This window comes from Pygoscelis adeliae, unplaced genomic scaffold, assembly GCF_000699105.1.
Source record: "Pygoscelis adeliae isolate BGI_AS28 unplaced genomic scaffold, ASM69910v1 Scaffold227, whole genome shotgun sequence".
Taxonomy (NCBI): domain Eukaryota; kingdom Metazoa; phylum Chordata; class Aves; order Sphenisciformes; family Spheniscidae; genus Pygoscelis; species Pygoscelis adeliae.
Genome location: NW_008825100.1, coordinates 1,766,084 through 1,781,484, shown reverse-complemented (window position 1 = coordinate 1,781,484; position 15,401 = coordinate 1,766,084). Strand labels below are relative to the sequence as shown.

At 49.2% G+C, this 15,401-nt stretch overlaps 1 protein-coding gene across 1 annotated transcript in view; it reads right to left on the bottom strand.

The window, feature by feature from the left end:
- Positions 1–11,934, bottom strand: part of ITGB5 (integrin, beta 5) — a 60,185-nt gene extending 48,251 nt beyond the window's left edge. The window contains exons 1-2 of the mRNA XM_009327134.1: positions 11,850–11,934; positions 3,825–4,029 (exon numbers count right to left, since the gene is read on the bottom strand). The gene's annotated coding sequence lies outside the window, so the exon portion shown is untranslated. The remainder of the gene's footprint in view (positions 1–3,824; positions 4,030–11,849) is intronic.
- Between the last annotated feature and the right edge of the window lie 3,467 nt (positions 11,935–15,401).

Below are 15,401 nucleotides of genomic sequence, written 5' to 3'. Positions count from 1 at the left end.
CAGACCGAGCGCCCCCTCCCACCCACCCCTCCCAGCTCTTCATGGCCGAGGCTGAACTTTGGGCACTGGCAGGTTCTGCAAAATGCTCATGACTTCCCTCTCCTCTTCCCCAGAAATGAAATGCACATTTTTTAGTATTGTAAAAACATTTCCCTAACCATTTTATTGTTCTCCCCATTGTCTGGAGCAGCACAGCTGCTCCCACTTACTTCCAGCCCAACAACACATAGCAGCAGCATCCTAAAACCGCTGTGCTGGCAAGACATGGCACAAGGGGCTTTGCAGCCCGGCAGGCAGCAGCCCCAGGTGGCGCCTGGGGTCACGCTGCGCCGAGCCTCACACAGGGCCAAACACCCTCCCTGGCTCCCGGATCTGCTTCGCCGTGATGCCTGCAGCCGCCCCTGTGTGCGGGGAGTGAGCGGACACCCTCTCCCAGCCCTCTGCAGCAACTGCTTTGGCCCAGCAGCATCCACCCCCTCGGCGAAGGAGCCGGGGTCCCAGCACCCAGGGGGATGCGCATAAAAGTCAGAGCCTGCCTCTTTTGCAAACAAAGCTGTGAAGGGTTTAGAGCCGGGTCTGCGCTCTTTGCTCCCCCAGTTCTCTGTGCATCTCAGCCAGCTCAGTGCTGGGGTACCAGAGGAGTCAGCTACAGCTCCTAAACCAAGACTTTCCCTCTATTTAATGATTCCCCTGCACATTTAGATCAAGGGTGGCTTCCAAGAAGAAGGCTTCCAAAGAAGCCAGGGCTTCTTTCTTACAGTTAATTGCTTCCCCCTGCAGTCTGCTACAACCCCACCTGGCAAAGGCAGGGCTGCGAGGCACCATCCACAAACGTGCACACGTGGGTATTGCCCAGATACCGGCTGTAGGAAGCAGGAAACTTGACATAAACATTCCTCCTTATTCTCCCCAGCTTTCTTTTCCGGCAGGAGCAGGACTTTCCCGGCACAGCACTGAGATGTGGTATGCAGCAAGATGCAACTCAGCACAGGGCCTACAGTAAGCAAAGCGATCGAGGCGGCTCAGCTAAATCAGGTGGGCCTGACGCTGTGCCTGGCACCTGGCATTTTGTGGGGGAACAAAGGAGCGTATCGTTTATATAGTGCAGTACGTGTTACCGCTGATTGCAGGGTAAGAAACGGTGATGGCAAGCTTGACTTTAATTCAGTGCTGCAAGAATGTGTTTAACTCCAGGAAAATTCATTCCCATGCCTACTTTTTTCATTCCTACATATTTTTCCCACTGGAATACCCAACCCTTTCAGAAAAAGAGGATGTGTCCTTCTGCATTTCCCAACATTTCCATTTCCAAAACACTCTTCTTCCCAAGCAGCTCCTAAGATGGGAATTCCGGTGCCAGAAAGGGTATTTGGGATGCTCTAATGAAACCTTCTTCTCTTAATAGTTATGAATTTATTAGTCCCTGAGAAGCACCAGAAATTACAGGAGCCTAGGCCTGGTTCTTCTGTCATTCCTAACTGCACAAATCCATTACCTCAGAGAAAATATCGCTAATGTATGCAGATGTAAGTGCAAAAGAATTTATTATTCTCTGTGCCTGAGATTACTCTCACACTAATAGAGACAATCCAGCACGCTCCTTCCCCACGTACTGTCACCACCATCCTCTCCTTAGGGCTTTTACTGAAAAGTTTTTAACTCCAAACTGTATTCAGAAATGTTTCTTGGATATTGTCACACAGAGGCAGTGCAGAAACTGGAAAACTGTTTTTGGCCAACTTAAGAACACAAACTCGACAATCACTTATCCATGAAAATCTCTTCTTTCTGCTCGGTGAGGCTTACGGCTTGATGGGCAACAAAACTTGCAACTATTCATTTTTTTTAATTCCTTCTACACTATTCATATTTTTCACCTAACCAGGACACACTGCTTTATAGCTGGACCCAAGATTAAAAAGCAGTATTATAAAAATGAAATGCTCGATCTGAAAGATACCCTGTAAGGACATCAATTTAAGGCCTTTGGAAATCAGCTGTGGGCATGGAGGTTTGGGGATGTGACTTCTGCCACGAGCTGCTTAGATCAAACTGCTGGGTGGGATCAGCAAACAATTGACAATGCGCTCCCTTCTGCTTCTGCTTAGTGGTCTAAGAATAAAAGATCACCATCACCACAGACTGCTGTGTGAATTCATCTTTGAAACAGTACACTCTTCGTGCCCAAAATTAAGTCAACATTGTCTCCTTTTTGTCTTGGGTTCACAGGCTGAAACCCTCAGGACCCATTCTCAAGCTCAAGGACTAATGGATAATTTAAACTGGGGATGCTAATACAAGGGTTTAGGAAGTCATCAGCCCTGAGCAAGATGGAGTGCTTCCCAACATCAAAAAGAGAGCAAAAATAGGAGATACTATTAAAAACATCTAGGTATGTCCCTCCTCCTGCAACGACTCCGATGCTCTGCAACAGGCGCACAGGGAGGGGAACTCCCCAGCCCAAAAGCATCCGACAGCACAGCCCCCGGGAAGCCGCAGGGAGACGGACCCCCATGCCCTGCTGCAGACCGGAGCGGTGGGCACCCGCGCCTCCGCCTGGGCAAAACTGACAGGGATTGGGAAAGGGAAATTTGCTGAGCACCAGGCACTGTGCATGAAGGAGGGTCTGCGGGAGGCGAGATGTCGAAGCTGAGCCAGCCCTTTCTGCCAGGAATTGCCTCAAGAAGCAGGAGTAATAACAACTCCCTTTTCTTTATGGGAGCAAACCTGTTTCATCAGCAACATTCAGTTGCAGAAGCCATGCATCTAGCCACACATCCAGTGACAACTACCCTCAGGTATCTGCTTTTAAGGCTTTGAAGCAAAATCTCTTTACCTTTGAGGGTCTGACTGATGACAGCAGTCATACTCCTTAGGAAGAGTTAATTAAGAGGCATGAGGACTATCCAAGCCATAGAATTAAAACAAAAAATCCTGCAGCAACTGGTAGGCTCTCAGAGAGCACTGGTAGCATGAACACCAGCTCAAACTCCTGTTTTTCTTGGGCAAAACATCGTATTTCATTTTTCTGTACACTCATGAGAGCTGTCACAAAACTGTAAGCCTTAGAAACCCACACCAATTGCTTACAATGAATTGAGCTTTTATATTTGCTTCTTAACTTTGCAATAAAGAGAGGGTTTTTTTCGCCTTCAGAAATATTGGCTGCCAAATTTTTGCAAGAATACTGAACCCACATTAAAGCCTCCCCCCACCATGCAAAAACTTTTGATAACAAGCATACTCGCATGGCTCAGCCTAGCCCTTCCCTTCTAATTTTTAATTAAAAGGAAAAGATTGAAGAAAAGTGATGGCCCAGGGGAATGAAACAGGGATCTGGCCACAGTCCAAGGCCTGAGTCACAAGTTCAAATCTCCATCTTCGGCCTTGATCCCACGTCTCTTTTGCATACCAACAGAAAACAGATATGCGGTTTTGTTTCCAATTTATAGAAGGAGCTGTCTCAGTTTAGAGTCAAGCACTGTCAGCTTGGTGGAGGATCCAAAGTTATTTTAACTCCTCCCACCCAGTGATTACATCTTTGCACACGCAAAGGTTAAGACTAGTACTAACAACGGTTTGGGGTGGGATTTGATTGACCTTGCATAACAGCAGTCTCCTCTCATAGAGAACATACACCTCAGCCCCAAACCTGTTCGTGATGCACCACCCAAGTTCATGGGCTCTGGAGGGGGCCAGCAGCAACCTTCTTTAGCAGGCTACAAGGTCATGGGCTATAACATGCTCTCGGCATGTCCCGGCCACCCTTTCTCACCCCCAACAAGCATACCCCAGCATATGGCTCAGAGTCACTGGGGACTCACCAGGACGAAGATTCAAGGCGACCTTCTGAGGCGTGATCTGCGTGACGTCCAGGTGGGTCTGTCCAGAGCCCTTGCTGCTCAGAGGGACATTCTTCACCACGCTGATGCTGCTGCTGGGGTTTTCGATGGCTCCGGCACAACCATTTGCAATCAGGTTCTGCAGGAAGTCGCACCGTGACGTGATGGACTTCGTGCTGCCGAACTCCTGGGGGATGAAGAACGGACAAAAGGGAAGGGGAGGGAGAGACATCAATCCCACAGCAGGAGCTTTTTTTGACATGCTGCTATCTGTAGCAAACAGGAGATGACAAGGAGAAGCTGGTGTCAATTGTGGTGGCTGTACTCAAAAGCAGCCCACACTGAGCCTTAAGCCTGTCAAAGGGATCTACCAAAAAAGAAATCCTGCGAGGGTTTGAAAATTGAATTTGCTCACAGACCACCGCAGCAGAAAGCTAAGCCTGGGTTTTCACCCCAGCCACAGCAGCAGCACTTGCTCCCAGCCCTGTGAAAGCAGGGCAAAGTGTTTGGTGTGCTGCCTGGACAGCCGATTCCCATCTCTTCAAGGGGAAAAGGCGAGAAGCTGTTACTTTTTGCATGCGCATCGCCTTGAAGGAGCTTTGCAAAAGAGAGAAGAGAGGACAAGGAGATGGCATCACAGGAAGCAGGACAAACCCACCAACCCAGAAAGCCAAGCCAAGATGTGAAGCTGGAGACTGAGGCTGGGTGGCTCCAGGGACCTGCGCCCTCCTCCCTGGGCGAGACGCCCCACGTCCCCACACAGGCACCGTGTGTCCCCCCTTCCCTCACGCCTCTGCACTGCAGGCGTTGGCATGACGCCATCACATGGGGAAAAAAAGTGACCACAGCAAGCGGCCGCTGAGGCGGAGCACAGCCGGAGCGGTTTGACGTGGGCAGGCTGTCCTGGGCAGCTTTGCTGGAGGATAAGGGAGGTGGGAGAGCCAGCATGGGAGGCGGTCAAAAGGCAGCCCATGCCCGTTGCAGGCAGCGAGGCGCAGGCAGCCGCTCACCCCCGGAGGACGGGCTGCCATGGCAGGGAGTCTCCCGGCGCCCAGAGCTCCAGCCTTCGCTGTGAGCCCCGTGCGTGGTGCACAATGCAGCCTTGTGCAGGGCGGCGCTCGGGAACACAATGCAGCCTTTTGCAAAGAGCCCATTTGTTAGAATGTCTTTTTTTATTTTTTTTTTTTCCCAAAAGGGCCAAAGGGAGCGAGTCGCATGCCCAAAATATTGAATTTTCAACAGCCGATTCTTACTTATTTCTGCACTATAACAATAGAGACAACCGTCTTCTGCTCCGGGGCTGATGGACTACAGTGACATGAAATAATGCAGAGAAGATGCTCGCAGCCACACCAACCCCTCCTTCAGCTGCACAGCCAAAAACTGGAGCAGGGCTGAATAAACCCCACTTTTTGCTGATGCTCCAGCATTGCAGAGGATGGGAGAGACATCGAGGAGGGAGAGGTCATCCGACAGATCTCGCCTTTGCACCCCGCAGGGTGCTCCAGAGGTCCCCCAAAGACAGCCTCAGCTGCAGGGCTTGGGGATGCAGACAGAGGCTCTCTGCAGCATTTTCTCACTACGAGGTCCCAACGCTATTTGAAAAATGCAAGATTTGCATTCCAGCATCCAGCACCGGGGTCCAGCCAAGGAGACGGCACATTGGATGGATGCGAACACGAATTTCTTGGAACACGTCGTGTAAACAGATGAACTTCCAGAAAGGAGGACTGGGACTATTTAAATAATCTCCAGCATGACAAAATAAAAATCAGAATCCCTCACAAAACCAAAAACAATGCCCAGCCTTTCAGAGCAGCATATTTAGGGCAGCCTTGGAGAAAAGTTTATCTTGGATGTGGTTTGACCTAGAGCCAGTGAAAAGCCGGCGGGGTCCAGGCACTCTCCTGGGCTGGTCCGCCCAGCAGCAGGGCACCCATGGGGAGACGCTCTCCTGCTCTCTCAGTGCCTGGACCACAGCTCCACGTGAGCACCTCTGCCAGCTCATTTCTGCTGTCCGCCTATTAGAAAGGACACTCTAGTTGTGCAAAAAGCAACACAAACAGCACCACGAGTGCAGCTGGGAACCTTTAGTTATTCCCGAGGAATTAACACTGGAGAGAAGTATCCAAATAGGACGATATTTAGGGCTGCTCATGCAACTGCAGTCTTTATCAGGCATTTCCAGTCCTCCCCGGGGTCTGCTCCAAAGCCTCTTGATGTGAACGGAAAGACTCGACTTCAAAGGGCTTTGAATTAGGGCTAATTTTCTGGCTGGGGCAGCAGAACAAGAGCCAGGACGGGGGGGCAGTCCGGGGAGAGGAGGATGGCGGCTTCCTCCCCCAGCTGCTACTCTTTAGCAGTCGAGCTCGTAACACCACGAGAGAAGGCTCTGGGTATGGTACTGTTTATACCGATGTTCATCAACCCAGCAAGGGCTGTACACGAAAGCAGCATCCACACAGCGAGGACGAGACAGTGCTGGCACATGGGGTGAGGAGCACACCCGTGTGGGACCTACCGGGAGCTTTTCTGGGGCAGGGCACCTGTGCATGTACAAGCCTGTCCGTTTGCACGGCGGCAAGAAACGGTTACTGCTGCAATGTGTTTTTCTGCAGCCTCCAGGACAAAATTTCTCCAAAGGAAGCCCGGGAGGTCAGGGGAAAGCCCCTACACAACTCCTGGTGGGAGCTGCACAAAGCTGTCAGGTGAGCAGCACCTCTGCACAGTCCCCCTTGTTTGACCCAGCTATTTTCTCTTAAACTTTCTTCTAAAAAGAGGACTTTGTCCTGTGGCCCAGAGGACTTGCCACAGGACAAGCTGCAGCTCAGATCAAATCCAGGCCCTTTCTTGTTCGGTGAAATGCTGCATTACCCAGGGTGAAAGAAAATAAACCCCTCAGGGGCGCAAACGCCCTGGGGAAGGGTGTGCAGCGCCGCACCCAGGGGCTGCAAGACCTGCTTCTGCTTCGGTTTCTAACCCAGGCAGGGTGACACTGAGCAGGGGAGTGACAGTGGCCTCGGGAAAGCCCCAGCAATGGCTGCAGCACCCTGCAAACAAACACCCCTCACGTGCACCCGCAGGTCAAAACCCAAAGCCAAAGCTGTGGCTACCAGGTACCGTCCAACTCAAGCACAAAGTTTTCTGTGATAGAGAAAAATCAAGGCTGCCGGAGGTTAAATGAAAGGAAAAAAGGATGAGAAGATTTGAGGAGTAAAGGATATCACGCAGGTCCAAATAATTCACGAGCAACCATGCCAAAAAGCGGCCCCACGGTGGCTCAGACGTGGCATGCCGGTTCAAACCCCAATTTCCCCTGAGCAGAGGACATCTCGCAGTTAGTTAAGCAATTCGGTGCACCCAAATACCTGCTGACTATCTGCCTGCAGGCCTGCTTCGGAGAGAAAGGCAGCACCTACCCCACAGCAAGCAGGAACCACCCCACAGAAAAGCATCGGTTCGGGAAGATCCCACCTAGTCCTTGTTAGTAACGCTGGCTGCTCGCAGCCCGGTGGGCCCTTTGCGGTCTGGCCTCTGCACTAACAAGCTCACAAAAGCAAATGGACGCAAACAGCCAGACGTGAATGGAGGCAACAGTGTGACAATTACATGCTCATCAGTTTGACAGTTTTAAGACAAATTGCTTGGTTCATGCCATAAAAATGGAGAATAGCACTGACTGTATCTAACTGACTATATCTAACTCCTGACTAGACACATCCCTACCATTTTTTGCTTTAATCAGTCCAGTTCTGCATTAATTCAGTCTGAAATATGCCTGCTTTCTCCATTTAAAAAAATTGACATGTTCCCTCTAGGAACATCCTTGATTTTCCTTCCTCATTCTCCAGGCACACATTCCTGAGATGGGAGAGGATGAGGTACAAGCAACCTCGTGGAAAACAGAGGGTGCCATTGGGAAAATTTCAGTTCAATTAGTCAAAAAGGAAATTTCAGTTTAATTAATGTAATTAATGTGCATCTCTGTTTGGCACATACACATATAAATGCACCCACATAGGTAACGCAGGGATGAACACACAGCGTACACACACCTAACAAACGAGAGGAGCCTCTGCATGTTGGTACACTGCTCCCCAAAGCAGCAAACAGAAGATAACAGCAACGTAATGACATAATTTCCCCCCCCATACTGGTACTCCTGAATGGTCTTTTGGAGAGTAACCCCCCTGCAATCATTCCAGGTTGATTCATCATGAACACAAACCCCACCTGTCTATCACACCCCACCTGGCAGCTCGGAGGACAGTGCTGAAGCCACTTCCAGAGCTCCCTGCCCTCCTCAGCAAGCCCAACAAGCCCCATTGAGCCTGGGCAACCTGAAGCCACTGCAAAAAAAAAAAAATAATCAACAAGCATCCTCCTCTCCCACCCACAAAAACCAGGCTGCCGCAGAGATCACAACAACCCCACAGGCCAGCGTGCAGTTTCCAGCCAGAGTCTTTTACCAGCAGCGTGTCAGCAATTTCTAGTCATTGCCAGCTTCTTCTGGAGCTTGCAGAAGTTGAGGAATCTCCTCAGATTCCAGCACGGATGGAAAGGCTGCAGCAGTCTCCCTCACCCAAGAGTCACACATTTCCCCCAGACAGCCCTGTTTCAAGGCACGCTCAGGCGACAGTTAAGGCCGCACATACATACCTCCTCTTTTAAGTGCCATTAAAACAGATCACCCCATTTAAGTCCTGCCTTTCAAGGTATTCTTCCATGAGCCAACAGAATTGATGTCTGCTTCCAAATTTCTGACAGCCCAAAGACTTGTGGTTAGCTCAGGAGCCCCTGGGGGCTCCGGGGCTGCCGAATACCAGAAGCTGCTATCATCAACGTATCCATCATCACCCTCTCCGATGGCAGCAGAGATGCTGAACACAAGCAGAAGCGAACAGAGGCCAATTCAAGCCAAGGAGATGTGATGCACCCTGTACTAACAGGTTAGGAGGTGGTAGTTATAAATTTACAGCATGTTGACTACTCTACTGTAAGCATCTATCTATATGCATGCTCTTACCCTCACAATTCAAGACAATGTAAATACAAGGAACCTTATCCCACTTGGAAAGCCATCGGGATAGGTCTCCTTGTATCCGCAGAATTGCTTTCGTGCACTCCTAACCCCTCTTTGCAGTCCAGGAGCACTTGAGACTGCTCTCTGAGAGACTGCTCCTCTGCAGTCACGTCGAGCCTGGATCCAGGAGTGCAGAGGGTGATGGAGGAGGATGCCACACTGCAGGAGGTTGCATGAACCATGGTCATCTCTGGGAAACAGCATGGCTTTCCTGCTCGTACTGCTCCTCTCCCACAGCCGGAATGTCCCTCACAGCATGGGCACTGCCGGGCACCCAGAGGGCAAAGAACAAACAGGTATGATGGCACCGACAAGTGATGTTATTCCCCAAAGGAAGGAATATTACATATAAGAAGGCATATATACACAGGAAGGTATAATAATATATATATTTTGTGTGTATATATATTCTATATATTATATACATCTCTCCACTTCCTGTACATATAATACATATATGCATATTATAATATAAATAATTATATATAGAATTATATATACTTATAGACTTCTATTATATATACTTCCTGACAAAATTATTAATTGTTGCCTACAAAGATGACAACAGCTGGCCCAATTTGCTCCCAAACCTGTTAAGTAAATGCAAAGGGAGCAGAAAATACACACTAATCAGCTGATCGTGTTCCTACCACAACATAACTAGCATCTGCGGAAACCCTCCAATATATTAGCTTGATACGTAAGCAGCAGCAGAGCTATAGAATTTGACTGGCATATACACTCCCAGGCAACATACTGCTGTGAATGACAGCTAATGGAAACAGAGAAGAACAGACTAAAAGCAATTTAATAACGGTACCTGACTAGGCTGTGGCAGAGGGAAGGGAAATAAGGTGGTGAAATGACTAGGCAAAGAAAGCGGATATTAAGAGTTTATAATATTACTTTAAAACTTTTGAAGTCGAAAACCTCTAGATATCTTTCGCAATCCCATTACCTCACCTGATGATCTCAGTTAAAGAGAAATAATTAGAGTTTCAAACAGTAAATTCTAAAAAAAATATATAGAATTAGAATAAGAACGCGCTAAGTTTTAGCATGCAGTGTGTAACAGGGACAGCAGCTTTTAAACACGTAGCTCTTGGCACGAAAAACCTTGAAATGTATTTTTAAATAGCTGCTGCAGGCTAAAGGTCAGGAAGTATTACCGCACTTCCCTGTAAACACCCGTCTTCCTTCTTGGCCCCCCCATTCCATTTAGGAATATTTTTTTTGGTAACTCTCCTGTTTGCAAGATAAGAGTCAGGCTGCCAGTCCCATGGGCTGCCATACAATTAGTGGTCACAGCGACCCCAGATAAACATTTCCACTGGCAGCATTTTGCAAAAAGTTGTCTTCTGATGCCAAGAAGAAAAAAAAAAACGGCAAAAAAAGCAAGCTATTGGGTACCCATAGCTTAATAGCCAGCGTTCGTGGATCCAATCTCACCACCACAGATTAGCTGGCTGGAAGAGAAGCTCTTACAGCTGTTTACAAGATGTCTCAAAAGCGGGATCTATTGCTTTACCCTTTCCCTTCTGCACACCATTCGCCTTGCTGGAAAAAACCCATGAAAGCTATTACGCTGTCAGGAAGCATGGTGTTAGTAGCGTTAGGAGGTTTTCCTTGGAGAGCTGCGACTGTGCCTACAAGTAAGTGAAAACCCAGTAAAATAGACCTGGAGAGCTAGAGGCTGGGGTACCTCCCGAGACCCAGACAAACCGTGGGGCTCGGGAGCCCCCCTCGCCCCATCCCCTGCCCCGAGGGGCTTCAGCCGCCCCAGGCAGGGCTGGCAGGAGGAGGAATGGGAGCAGCAGAGGGGCACGCAGGCAGCGCCTGCATCCTCAGCTCAGCATCACTAGCTATATCTGGAAGGTGAAGTGTGGGCTCAACCCCACAGCTTGCCTCCCCCAAAACGGGACCGGGACAGGGACGGCCGTACCAGAGGAAAAAGGGTCAGCAGGGAACAGGAGAGCATCACTCCTGGCCATGCCCGTCGAGAGGTTCAAGATCATCCACCGCTCTGGGGTTTCTCACAGCCCAAAGCTGGTTCCTGGCACAGCAGCTGTGCCTGCAAGTAGGCAGGGTCTTTCCCTGCATCTGTAAGCATCCGTATTTCTCTCTTAAACACTTAGGACAGATGCAGGCACTAAGCAGACAACAGCGACATAGGCATCGGACATTATCAGGTCTTTCACACACCTTGGTCTCTAGAAATCATAAGTCTACATGATAAGATGTATATTTGGTAAGATGTCTTTCTCTCGCTAACTCACGAGCAGTCCTTAGGGAGCAGGGAAAGATATTTGCAATTTCTCACAAACCAAGGAGGCCCAATTAAATTACAGGTGAGCAGCTTCAGCACCAACATAACGATGCATTTCCACCCCGAAGCGCACAGTTAAGCTGTGTAACTCATCGCCACTGCACGGCACAGACGCCAGAAGTATGGGTCAGCTCCCAAAATGACACAATAGATTCAGAAAGGAGAATCATCTTTGTTACAGACAAAGAGCCTGTGCCATGCCAGGCCACGCGGCAAGGGACACGTAGCAGGACACCAGCCGGGGGCTGGGGGCTTTTTAGGGAGAGAGCTTTCGAGCAAGGCTCCCTGCAACACAGAGCCCATGCAGGGACCCTGCACCCACCGAAAACAAGAAGGTAATTGAAGGGACAGAAGGACTGAAGGAACAGTGCTGCTCTGTTGAGGATGCGCGGGGGCCAGCAGGGTCGGAGACTCATTTCCTACAGTGTCAAAGAGCTGGAGAGTCACATACGCCCAAACTACGCTCGGCTGGGAGCCCCCGCTGCCCTCACCCACCCCTTCTGGCGCGGGATGGTGTCAGGAACAGGCAAGGCGGGGGGAATAGCTCCCTTTCTGCATTACAAAAAGGATGCAAGACAAACGAAGTCTGCCCACCTACCTCCTTGGAGCACCAGGCACACTTGGGATGGATGAGAAGACACTCTTCGCAGGACGTGGCGCTTCCACTCGTGCACAGATTGAGACCTTTGACAAGAGAGAACGACAGAGAGCAGGGTGGGCTGCACAGTTACTTCACTCCAAAACAGTGCTCAGGGGTCTTCTGAAATATTCTTAATGCTAAACATACTGTAAGTTCAAACAGTTTCAAGAGCAAAGAATCTCCTGGGAGCTTAAAAGGCTGGAGAAGGAATAAACCTCTCTTCACCTGTAAGGAGCTCTCGTTTTCTTTTCCTTCCCCAAGAAAAATGAAAAGGACAGAAACCAGTTTGGGGCGGGACTGAGAGCCACCAAAATACGACTTTGGTGATTTTTCTTCCCTCTTTTTCAGTGGTTTCTTGTTAATCAGAGAGTTCATCTATTCATCTTCCTAACGAAATACTTTCATCACTGTGGACAGAACACAATAGCTGTTTGATTAGCCTGAAATACAGAGGGGTCTGTCCAAAATCCCTCAGGATGCTGACTTTTAAACTCAAACTAGGCACATCTCAATTTTTCCAGCTGAATATATGGAAGGCCCCTCCCCAAAATTTTCATCTTAAAGCAGCCTTGGAAGATACTTGTCTCCCCCTTCCACACAGGTGACTTCCATAGTGGACTCATGTTACAGAAAATTACTTTTATTACAGGAGTCATTTCCACGGGATATCCAGGTTAAGCTGGGCAGCATGTTTGCACTGGGGCACGTCCAAGGCTGGCCGGGGTGCAAAACACCATGCCGTGACCGAGGGCTCTCTTTGCCTGCGATGCTGGCAGGGCTCTGCGCCCACCGAGGCAGCAGTGACCAGGGCAGCAGCAATGCTCTTTGCTCTTGGATTGCTGGTGTCCAGCAGCACAAGGGGTACCGAGCGAGTTTTGCTTGCAAGATCCCACTGCCCCACGCTGCTGCGGGGTATAATCTGCAGATTGCGCAGACTTGCTGATGGCTGCTGAAGAGCCACATGGAGTTTTCCCCTGTCCCAAGAACTTTCTGCCCCAAGAGCTTTGGAAAAGGGAGTTTTGCTGTATCCCGTGTGAATATTTCACCAAAAAATGAAAAGCAGTGGCTGCCTGGGTCGCTCCCGTGCCGGGCTGGGCTGTGAGCGCAGGAAGCAATTAATCAAGCTGGACAGCTGGAGAACTTAGTGTGCCCTAGGCTAAAAGCAAAAAGAGGGTAAGTAGGTCCTGTCAGTAATCCTCAGTCATCGCCAAGGCATGACCGTGTCAGAGCCCTGCACTGATGGGTCTCTACTGCCTGCAAGGTGGTTAACTCTAACCCGGGAGCGCGAAGCCCTAGACTTTCTCTATGGCTCTCATTCAGACAGGCTGCTTGGGCTCATTCATACCGAACAAGAGCCTTCTTAGGGTTTTTTTTCCGCTGGCTGTTACCACAACCCAGCCGTTTCATTCCTTGTTCACATTCAGAAGTTACACTCCAGCTCCTGAACACTGCAAGAGCTCAAAACATACATGAAAAATAAAGTAAAACGTAACTTGTTCGACGGAGTTATAATTTGCACAGAGATTAACACTTGCATTTCCAAACCCTACAACACAGCTGGAAGCTTTTCCTGAAGAGCTGCTGCTCTGGTGGCAGTGTGCTGGGTAACACAGCAAAAATAATGGGCTTTATAAAGCAAACACTTGTGTTTGTAGCCTGGCTACCCAGCCCTGGCTCTCCCACGGCTTCACTCGCCCATCTGCATAGAAATAGGATGATATTCACCTCCATTCCTGACTGCTGGATTTTTGAGAGTTTACTTAGTAACGGTAGTATCTGAATGAAAACCAAGGTGTCCTACGTCCACCGGGTGCCATGACCAAAGCAGCCCATGCTCCGTGGCCGGCCACGGGGTGACATTCCTCCTGGTGGCAATTTTTGAAGTTTCCAAGTATGCTTTTCTTTCCACTTTGGAGCAAAACCAAACCGTTTCCAGCATTGTTGTGAAAACGGAGCTTTGTTAAGCCCTCTGATTTTGGACTGAAATCTGAGCTTTTTGACTTGCAGTAAAAACACGCAGGATTTTCCAGATGCAAGTCTTTGCTGTGCTTGATTCAGCGCAGTCTTTCCTGAATTGGGCAAAGGAAGGACCTGAAGATGCTCATGCTAGTCCAGATCCTTCCAGATCCTGGGGCGAGTCACCAGGAAAGACTGGAAGAAACTCAGTCTGCGCCTTCATTCTGATATATTTAATGAAACCACTCCTAAACTTTGACTAAATTTCTTATAATGAAACCACTCCTAAACTTTGACTAAATTTCTTATAATGGGGAAAATTCCATCCAGGATTTAGTTGGGATTACTCAGGAGGAAAATAATCCACCCCTCCTGGACCACTGAGCTCCACATCCCACATACAGTCCTTCACGCTGACTCCTAAGCCCTGCACCTTATTTTATTTTGCAAAGCAGTGTCCAGCAGGCGTGAAGAGCATCTCCAAAACAACATCCTTCCCTTGGGCTGAGCCACAGAAGAGCCCAAAAAAGCAGAGGAAGACAGTGCATCCCACTAGACAGCTGAGATTTTAATACATAAAACTACTGATGCAGAGCAAGATAGGAAACTCTCATGAAAGGTACTCAACCAATTTACTCATAAAGATGCTCCAGGCAACCAGACCTCATTTTAAACCTGTTCTGCAAGAAATCCTAGTTTGGGCAGCTCCTCAAACTGAGATGATGAATGTACTGGCTTGCTTGGGGTGGGGGGGGGAAGTGGTGTACTTTATTCTTTATCCAGTTGAGAGTGAAAAAAGATCATTTTATTTATGCTTACAATAAGCATTCTAACAGCCTCTTCCCTGAGAAGGTCTGCTGCATTATCGAATCATCGATTCTAGGATCAGACCCTCAAAATAAATAAATAAAAAAGCTAAGAAAAACTCCTCAGAGTTTTTGCAGTTGCGTGCCACAGCACTCTAAGATGAGCTTCTTGTTAAGATAACTCATTAAAACATTAAGCGCTGAGAGTGAGTACCAGAATGGTGGACCCAGGCACTTTGTGGGCTCCCTTTTTATATAAAAAGTTTCCCCGAGTGCTGAGAGAGGAGAGAAAACCCATTTCCAGCACTACTGAGGCAGAGTCACAAACTGCACCGCGGTCTCCGAGTGCGTCCAGGAGCCAGGAGAGCATCCCCGCCGGGGACAAGGAGGACAAGGACCGCTCCCTGGGCACAAAGCTTACGCGGGGGAACGCTGTAAGGTGGGAGCGTGGAGATCGGGTGCTGGCAGAGCGGACGCTCGTGGCTTTATGCTGCTGTTCCTCATCCAATCAATTAATACGCACCGCTCAGACAAACATCCCAGGGAAGTGCTTTTCCCTGAATAGCAGTGGTTATAGCTGTTGCATTAAACTCTATCTATAGAGAGAGAGGTGTATATATAGCAGTTCCACGCTTTGTAATGCGAAGGTGTAAAATCCCGCACCGCAAAGCCCGAGGATGCGGTCCGTGCCCAACGGCGCTGCCGAGGCGCGGGTCCCCGCCGCCCCGCAACTGGGGGCACAGCGGGC